At 27.3% G+C, this 8847-nt stretch overlaps 1 long non-coding RNA gene across 1 annotated transcript; it reads left to right on the top strand.

Annotated features, from left to right (window-relative positions):
- The first annotated feature begins 965 nt into the window (after nt 1-965).
- LOC111406980 lies at nt 966-1692 on the top strand. Its single transcript, XR_002705012.1, has 2 exons — nt 966-1053; nt 1265-1692. It is a non-coding gene; the product is annotated as an uncharacterized LOC111406980 (long non-coding RNA).
- The last annotated feature ends 7155 nt before the right edge of the window (nt 1693-8847 follow it).

Raw genomic sequence — 8847 nt, 5'->3', positions numbered from 1 at the left:
ACGTTTTCAGATTGGACAGTTTACATGAGAAGAGAATAGAGGATAGTTATGGGTGAATAATGGGCAAACAATAGAATAAATTAATGGTGATACACTTATAATTATTATATACTTGTAGGGCACATTTCGAGATAACTTATGCTAAATGTACATAACAACTTACGTAATAATTTACCAATCGATAATGTGAAAAGATTTAATTGGATCAAAATCTCATCAATCACATAACCTTCCCACTTATATTTTGACACCTCATCATTATGTAAAATATTATGTTAGGCCCCATTTGATTCCTATTTTTCTCAAAATGCATTTTTTTCTCTTCTTTTCAACCATATATTATTCATTAAAATAATATTATATGTAAATCAAAAACATTTTATCCACATATTTCCCATCAATATATTATTCTAAAATTCATTTTTCCTTAAAAATAGGTGTCAAACACCCTCTAAATAGTTATTTATAAGAAGCATTTTCCTAAAAATAAAAAAAAAGGTTAAAATTTTAAAAAAATGCTAAGTGCATAGATTTTTATTCACAGAAATTTTACAGAGTAGCATATGAGTGGTTCAATTTTTATATTTTTTTTTATTGCCATCTTTTGCCTAGATTTTGCCAAGTAGTCCACCTGTATGAATTCTGAGAACTCGATTTTATACGTGTAGCAAAGTTCAAAATTTTATTATTTATATTAAAACATTGTTTCTTTCCATCCCGTGTGGATGGTCACTTCAACACAATACCCACACTTTACGGAGCGTAATACGCACGCTGACAGTAACATTAGGAATAATTAGCAGATAACGTCACTACCTTTAATCACCACCCCCAATCCCGTTCTTATTCCCAAACCGTAAACCAAAGCAAAAAATCACCATCACCACCACGGATGGCAAAACTCAAAACAATCCGTTACCTTCTCGCCCACATTCGTGGTTTCATTTGATTCCAAGCAAAATCAGCTGTTACTTTATATCAACTTAGCTCTCCCTACATATGAAGAAAAACCAGATTTGAGTAAAGGATTCTCCATATGTGCATCTGTTGAAGGTATCAAGTAAACACGTGCAATATAATTATTTTTAACCGTTAATTACTCCAGCGTACTGTTATAAACCTTCATTTTGCAATTTCACAAATTTGCCATTGTTAAGTAGCTCTGATAAATGAACCAAACTTTGGTTCAAATCACGATACATTTTACCATATAAATATTTATAATATTTGAATTTATAAAACATTTCATCCTGGGACATGCCAGAGAAGAAGCGGATTGATGGAAAATTACATTCCACGAGCAACTTATTAAGCTCCGCTGCTCTGTTCACGCTCTTGACAAAGATAACGTCTTGATTAAAGTCCAGTGCATCCAACAAGTCATTTAGCTACCAATTCTTCTACAGCTTGCTCAATTTTATATTTGTCGGTAAATTGAGGGAGAAGGTAAGGGATTGTTTCTGGGTTTTGCCATCTGTAGTGCTAGCAGTACTGGTGGTTTGTGGTGGTGACTTTGTTAGGTGGTAGTCATTTTTGCTTTGATTTGCACTTTAGGGGTAAGGATGGGTTGAGTGGAGGGGAATGAGGAAGAAGATGATGATTGTCCTTTTCATTTTCTTCTTCTTTTTATTTTTGATTTTTTAATAATTTATCTGGGCCGTTTGTATTTTTGTAAAACATTAGTCTCATGCTCGTGCATTGTGTTTTTTCTTAAGGTAATATTAGTGTATGACAAATTGAAAAATGTATGGTCCTACTTTTGAAATGGAACAGGAGATATCCATAATAAAACAATGTTAACCTTACAACATAAATTCTAAAGAAGGATTAATACTTTGGTCATGAGAAGTGAAAAAAATTAATTCAATACTTAGCAAACCATTGGAAAATTAGAAAAGGGAAAAAGGATATCATAAGGACTGTGACACTGCATATTAATTAATTAACTAATTATTTTAATTTTTTAGAACATGAAATGGTTTTTGAAGTAGACAAAAGAATGGTGAAATTTAACCTTACCAAATAGACAAGGAGTCCAATACAATTTCAGGATTGGGAAACAAACCAGCAATATGAATTAAATCTGAAAGTACCGAGTCTTCAGGCAGAGCATAATCTTTTCCTTTGAATCTCCAATGAGTACTTGTGTTTTTGTTTCAACCTGATTACAAAAGCATCAAAATTCCTGATAAAAAATAGGAAAAGATTATTATAAAAGATGCACAATATCATGGAAAAAACTGCATAACACTTTCTTATGAAAAGTACAAAATTAAGCACTTAAATTCTACACAAAATGCAGTCAAACAGAGAGAAGAATATCTTTTGATATTTAAAAAAACTTAGCAATGGAATCAGATTTTTATATCTTCAAAACACTGAAGACGGAGGAAAAATAAGTCACCTTACAGATGACCCGGCCATTCACAGAAATGAGGCCCAAGCGAATGCTGGACTGAATTCTAGCTCTACTAACACCATTAAGACTAAATTCTTCGAATATCGTTGTCCGTTTTTCAAAGAGAGCAGGTTTAGGAAATCAGTTTCAAACATATGAACATATACACAATTACACTTAAAAGGCACCAAATTGTAGGAATAAACCCATCGTGTCAAAATTATCAGAAAAAACATAATATCCTAAAATTCGAAGAAATTGAAAAAATATGGGTTAAAAATTTATTAGATTACAGAAAAAGATTAAGCAGGTGTGGCCATCACGAAGAAAAACGTCGGCTTCGATCGCTTGCTTACCATTGACGATTTGGCCAAAAAAATGGGAGAAGCGATGTGGAATGTGATTGTGGCGTGAGAGAAAGAGAGAGATTGAAGATATTAGGTTTAGGTCTTATGTCTTGTATAGTTGCGTGATGAGAAAAATAAAAACGAAAAAAAATTCTCCGAGAAGCGAGAAAAGGAAAAAAATAAAAAAAATAAAAAACGCAAATTTTTTTTTGCTCCGTGCACGGAGCCTAATGTAAGATTTACTGTTCATTTTTGTCATATTGGTTTTCACATTAAACTGATTTTGAAACTGTTTGATCCTTTGAATCTGACACACAATATCTTTCTCCATTTACTCACGCTATCAACTATAAATCATATTCTATAATTTTATCAGTAATAATATTTTGTCACACTATAACTTTTTGTAATTGGTAAAGTAGAAACGACGTCGTTTTCTATGTTACCTGGAACTTACATGCTTTAAATCTAACATAGAGTACTCTTTTTCCATTTTATCACGCTACAACTATTGACAATATTCTATAATTTTATTAGTAATAATATTTTTTAAATAAAATTTATTCTTTATTTCTAAATTGTAGAAAGTTACTTATAACTAGAAAGATCAATTCAAGTTATTTAAAAGTAAAACGAATTTATAATTGTAAAAGCTACTTATAAGTAAAAAAATATTAACTTAAAATTTTTTAAGTATAGATATTTAGATATGTTTAGTTTTTTAAATTAAATATTAATAAAAAGATTACACTATTTAGAATGTAAAAAGTTACTTATAAAAAATTTATAATTGTAAAAGCTACTTATAGGTAAAAAAATATTAATCGCTCATTTTCTTATAATTGCAAAAGCTACTTATAAGTAAAAAATATTAATTTAAAATTTTTTAAATATAAATATTTAGATATATTTAATTTTTTAAATTAAATATTAATAAAAAGATGACACTATTTAAAATGTAAAAAGTTACTTATAAGGTAAAAAAATCACTTCAAGTTATTTAAAAGTAATAAAAAACTTATAATTGTAAAAGCTACTTATAGATAAAAAAAAATATTAACTTCAACATTTTTAAATAAACATTTAGATATATTTAATTTTTTAAATTAAATATTAATAAAAGAATTACTATATATATATAAAAAAACATATTTGCATACAAATGGAGTGTTAACACTTCGTGCACGGAATGGAAATATGTTTTTTTTCTTAAATTTTATCTATAGTAATTTTTTTTATCAACATTTAATTTTAAAAAATAAATATATGTAAATATTTATTTAAAAATGTTGAAGTTAATACTTTTTTATCTATAAGTTGCTTTTACAATTATAAATTTTTTTTATTACTTTTAAATAACTTGAAGTTATTTTTTTCTTATAAATTTAACTTTTTACATTCTAGATAGTGTAATCTTTTTATTAATATTTTTAAATTAAATATATCTAAATATTTATACTTAAAAAATTTTAAATTAATATTTTTTACTTATAAGTAATTTTTGCAATTATAAGAGAAAGATGGATTAATATTTTTTTTTATCTATAAGTAGCTTTTACAATTATAAGTTTTTTTATTACTTTTAGATAATTTGAAGTGATTTTTTTTTTTATAAAAAACATTTTACATTCTAGATAGAATAATCTTTTTATTAATATTTTTAAATTAAATATATCAAAATATTTATACTTAAAAAAATTTTTAAATTAATATTTTTTTACTTATAAGTAGCTTTTGCAATTATAAGAGAAATAGTGATTAATATTTTTTTTACCCATAAGTAGCTTTTACAATTATAAGTTTTTTATTACTTTTAAATAACTTGAAGTGCTTTTTTACTTCTAACTTTTTACATTCTAGATAGTGTAATCTTTTTTTTACTATTTAATTTTAAAAACTAATATATTTAAATATTGATACTTAAAAAATTTTAAGGTGATATTTTTTACTTATAAGTAACTTTTGCAATTATAAGTCCGTTTTACTTTTAAATAATTTGAAATGATCTTTTTAGTTAGAAGTAACTTTTTACATTTTAGATTTAGAAATAAAGAATAACTTTTATGTAAAAAATTATTTTAAAAAATATTATTACTAACAAAATTATAAGATATGATCGATAGTTGATAACATGAAAAAATGGAGAAAGAGTACTCTGTTCCAGATTCAAAGCATGTAAGCTACAGGTAAAATAGAAAACGATGTCGTTTCTGCTACAACAATTAAAAAAAAAACTACAGTATGACAAAATATTATTTAAGAGAATATTACTATTAATAAAATTATAGGATATAGTTGATAGTGTGAGAAAATAGAGAAAGTTATTTTGTGTCAAATTCAAATGACCGAACCAATCTCAAACTAGTTCAATGTGAAAATCAATGTGATAAAAATGAAAAGTAAATATCATATCCTCTCTTTTAAGGTAAAGAGGAATTTAGACATATTTAATTTTTTCAAATTAAATATTTATTAATAAAAAAATTACTATTAAAAAAAATATTGTCAGTCTGTGCACGGAGTAAAATCACTCCGCGCATAGAGTGGAATCACTCATTGCACAAAGTGATAGAAGGAGAATTCTCTCCTTTTGATAAGTCAAAAAGAGAGAACTTTCATTTTGAAAGGAGAGACTATTTCTCCATGGTTGGAGAGAATCCATGGAGGATATATATATATATATATATAAATTTAATTTGTTCAATTTTAATTAGTCAAATAATATTTACATATCATTTATTTAATTTTTTTTAACTTTCTTTTATTTTATTTGTTTAATTTAGTTTAACAAAATAATCTTTATACATTCTTTATGATAGAATGACATTCGTTAAATTTGAATTAAATAATATTTATTTTTTAAAATCATTTTAATTTAATTTAAAAACCTTATAATATATTTTTCTATTTTTGTCTACAATATATATTTAATTTCGTTTCTTTATTATATAATATATAGATAGTATTGTATTGGCTTTAATCAAGTGAACTAGTGTATGAAAATGGAGAAATATTTTAGTGGGGGTAATATCGCAGTAAAACGGCGTGTGAAAATGGTGAAATGACGTGTGAAAATAATGCTACAGTGTGATTGAATAGAGTAATTTAGTGTTGCCAAAGCAATTTCAAACCAGTTTCATGTTAAAACTTATGTGACAAAAATGAACAGTAAATCTCATATTTTCTTTTTTAAGATAAGGAGGGATTTGAAACATAGTTGCAGTTAGTCTTTTATTTTTCTTTTCTCTACTTTTTGTTTCATTTGTCATTTCATAGCTTTTCATTGAGAAATTGAATAGAAATGGATGAAAATAATGTTTTCCACAATCAAATGCGTAGTTATGAGTGAAAATATCAAAAAAATTGAAATATATGGACATTTTTCACAATAATAATAAAATATAGGGACATTATGTTCTAATTACCCTAAAGGATAGATGGGTAACTAGGTAAGGCAAAAGGAAGCGGTACTAGTTAAACGTGTTACAAGTCACGGCACCTACACAAATTCCAAATCTAGCAAAAATATTATATATGGACTTGATATACTATTATTATTAATAATATTATTCTAAGTCGCTAATTATAGCAGTCACTCTATATGACATACATATTAGATGCATAAATTAATAAACATTACTACATTAATACATCAAATAATCATCTGTCATGTGTATGTTATATAAAATGATCGTTTTAGTGAGTGATTACAAATAATATTATTTTATTATTATACTTCCATTCCACGTGGAGCCACGTCAGATTGGGCACTTCATCAAAGATCCATAACACCAACACAAAACCCAAGATTTCATGGCAGCATGGCTAATATAAGTAGACACATAGTTCATTTTGGACTTTAGAACGGGGCTTTTAGTTGAATCCTAAGGGTTGACCTTTTTTCGTAATGACGAGAATCAATTTTCTCGAAATCTTGTTCTACCTCATTCATTCATAATGCCTGCTTCGTAAGAGTCTATGCTATTTCACTTCTTACGAATTTTTTTCGTGTCCCCAACAATTCAAGTCCAAGACATTTATTAAGACTTGAGGGGTATTTAAATTGAATGTTAGTAACAACTGAAATGATTTACATAGCCTCCTTACAACCCACGTCTCATTTTAAAATAATGTGGTTGTTGAGAATGGATTGTTGGTGATTATATTGTTGGCACTCCTTGTTTAGAAGAAAATATTATTAATTTTCCACAAAATTTATGTCCTTCACATTTTCTTAGCCTCATAGTGCACCTAGGTTCTTATTGTTAGGCTAGTCTTCGGCTTCATCTTTGAGTGGTTTATGGGTAATCTCATGTATTTTTGAAGGGCTATTTTTTCTGCTTATGGGATGTGTCATTCAAGTCTTGTGATGGTCAAGGTGAATAACGATTTTTTGGCACCAACTTCTAGTTCTTGGTTGGCCTAACATGAAACATGTAAATACAATTTTGAAGTACCATTTAAATCTTGAAAATTATGATGTACTCGTATCAATTTAATATTCAAACTCAAACTCAATTTGATTTTGACTACTCCATATTGAGTTTGATGGGATGCTGAAGATATAAAAAGATAAATTTTCATGACAGTTTTTTCAATTGTGTGGGATTATTATTATTATTTTTTAATAATTGAATGTGTAATTATCACAATTTTTTTTTATTTCAGAGTTACTTATAATTCTATAAATAAAATCTTCTACGTTGCAATACTGACACAAGTTTATTATAATTCACTTATAGAGTTGATATCTATTATCCAATTTGTTGTCAATTCAATTACAAATTGACATATCATAGAAAATTAAAATTGATGACAACTTTAATTTTTTTTCATGACGTGTCAATTTGTGATTGGATTGACAGTAAATTAAATAGCAAAAATTCAACTCCAATTTGGTATTCTATCAATGGAACTCGATCAAACAAAGGTGACAAGAACTGCACTACAATTATATTGATGCACCCAGGCAAAAGGAACTAGCGTACAAGTTGATATTTCCGTCGAACAAGTATATATTAGCCATCAAATGCACAGTGGTTCAATCTACGTCCAAAGAATGGCTGACAATTTGTGTGTTTTCAGGTTTCTAAAAAGGTTTGGATTTTGGGGTTTGTCACTATCAGCCTTTTAATGTTAAAAAGTACAAAAATAAATCAATGACAAGATTAACTAAAAAAATGCGAATTCATTATTCTACCTAGTTAAGCTATGCCCCCGTTTGTCTCTTTTAATTTTGAGACTTATTTTAAAGGACAATGCTACATTAACAAACTCATCTACAAAATGTTTGACAAACTCGACAAGTGACGGCTCCCTATAGGAGGAGTGACTGTCCCACAGCCACCCCTCCAATAGGGAGCCACTACTTGTCGAGTTTGTCAAATATTTTGTACAATATTTTTTACACATATCTTTATCCTATTTTAAATCATTTATTTATATAACAAAATATTTTATACGTACGTACAAAAAATTCCCTACTTTTAACCTCGCTTCATCCAAAAATCACCATTCAAAAATCCTATAATGAGCATCAAATAGTAGCCATATTACTTATTGGGCTAACTTCAACAATAATGATTAAGGTTTCCACCAAATATCAAGTTGATCATATAAACAAATAAAAGTATTTCATAACTCATTCAGTCTCAAAAGGTTGCAATGATTTCATCACTAGTCGGTTAAATGATTGAAGTGATTCTCAATGTAGTCATTATGTTTTCCATCAAAATTGAAAGATGTATAAATTTGAGATATGCTTTAATTTGTGAATGATTGTGATCGATGCCGGGTGGAGGCACGCATCGGGCTCTTGCTTTATCTTCTTTCTGACTTTACCAGTATTTCAATATCAAATACCATCAAGTAATTTATTTTGAATTGTTTTTATTAAAATTATGTTTCTGTATGGGCTCCATCTTAATTTTAATATATGTTTTTTCTTTATTTTTAATCACACATTTTTTAATAAAATAATATTACACATAAATCCAATTTTTCCCCCTTTTTTATAAATGTGTAAATATTTAATCGTTTCTATGTTTGGCTCATAATTTTTAACCCTCGTTTGGCCCCCATTTTTTGAAATTAAAATGGGTG

Source organism: Olea europaea, chromosome 12 (assembly GCF_002742605.1).
Source record: "Olea europaea var. sylvestris chromosome 12, O_europaea_v1, whole genome shotgun sequence".
Classification (NCBI taxonomy): domain Eukaryota; kingdom Viridiplantae; phylum Streptophyta; class Magnoliopsida; order Lamiales; family Oleaceae; genus Olea; species Olea europaea.
Note: the sequence above shows the minus strand (reverse complement) of the source record. Positions and strands in the feature narration are given on the sequence as shown.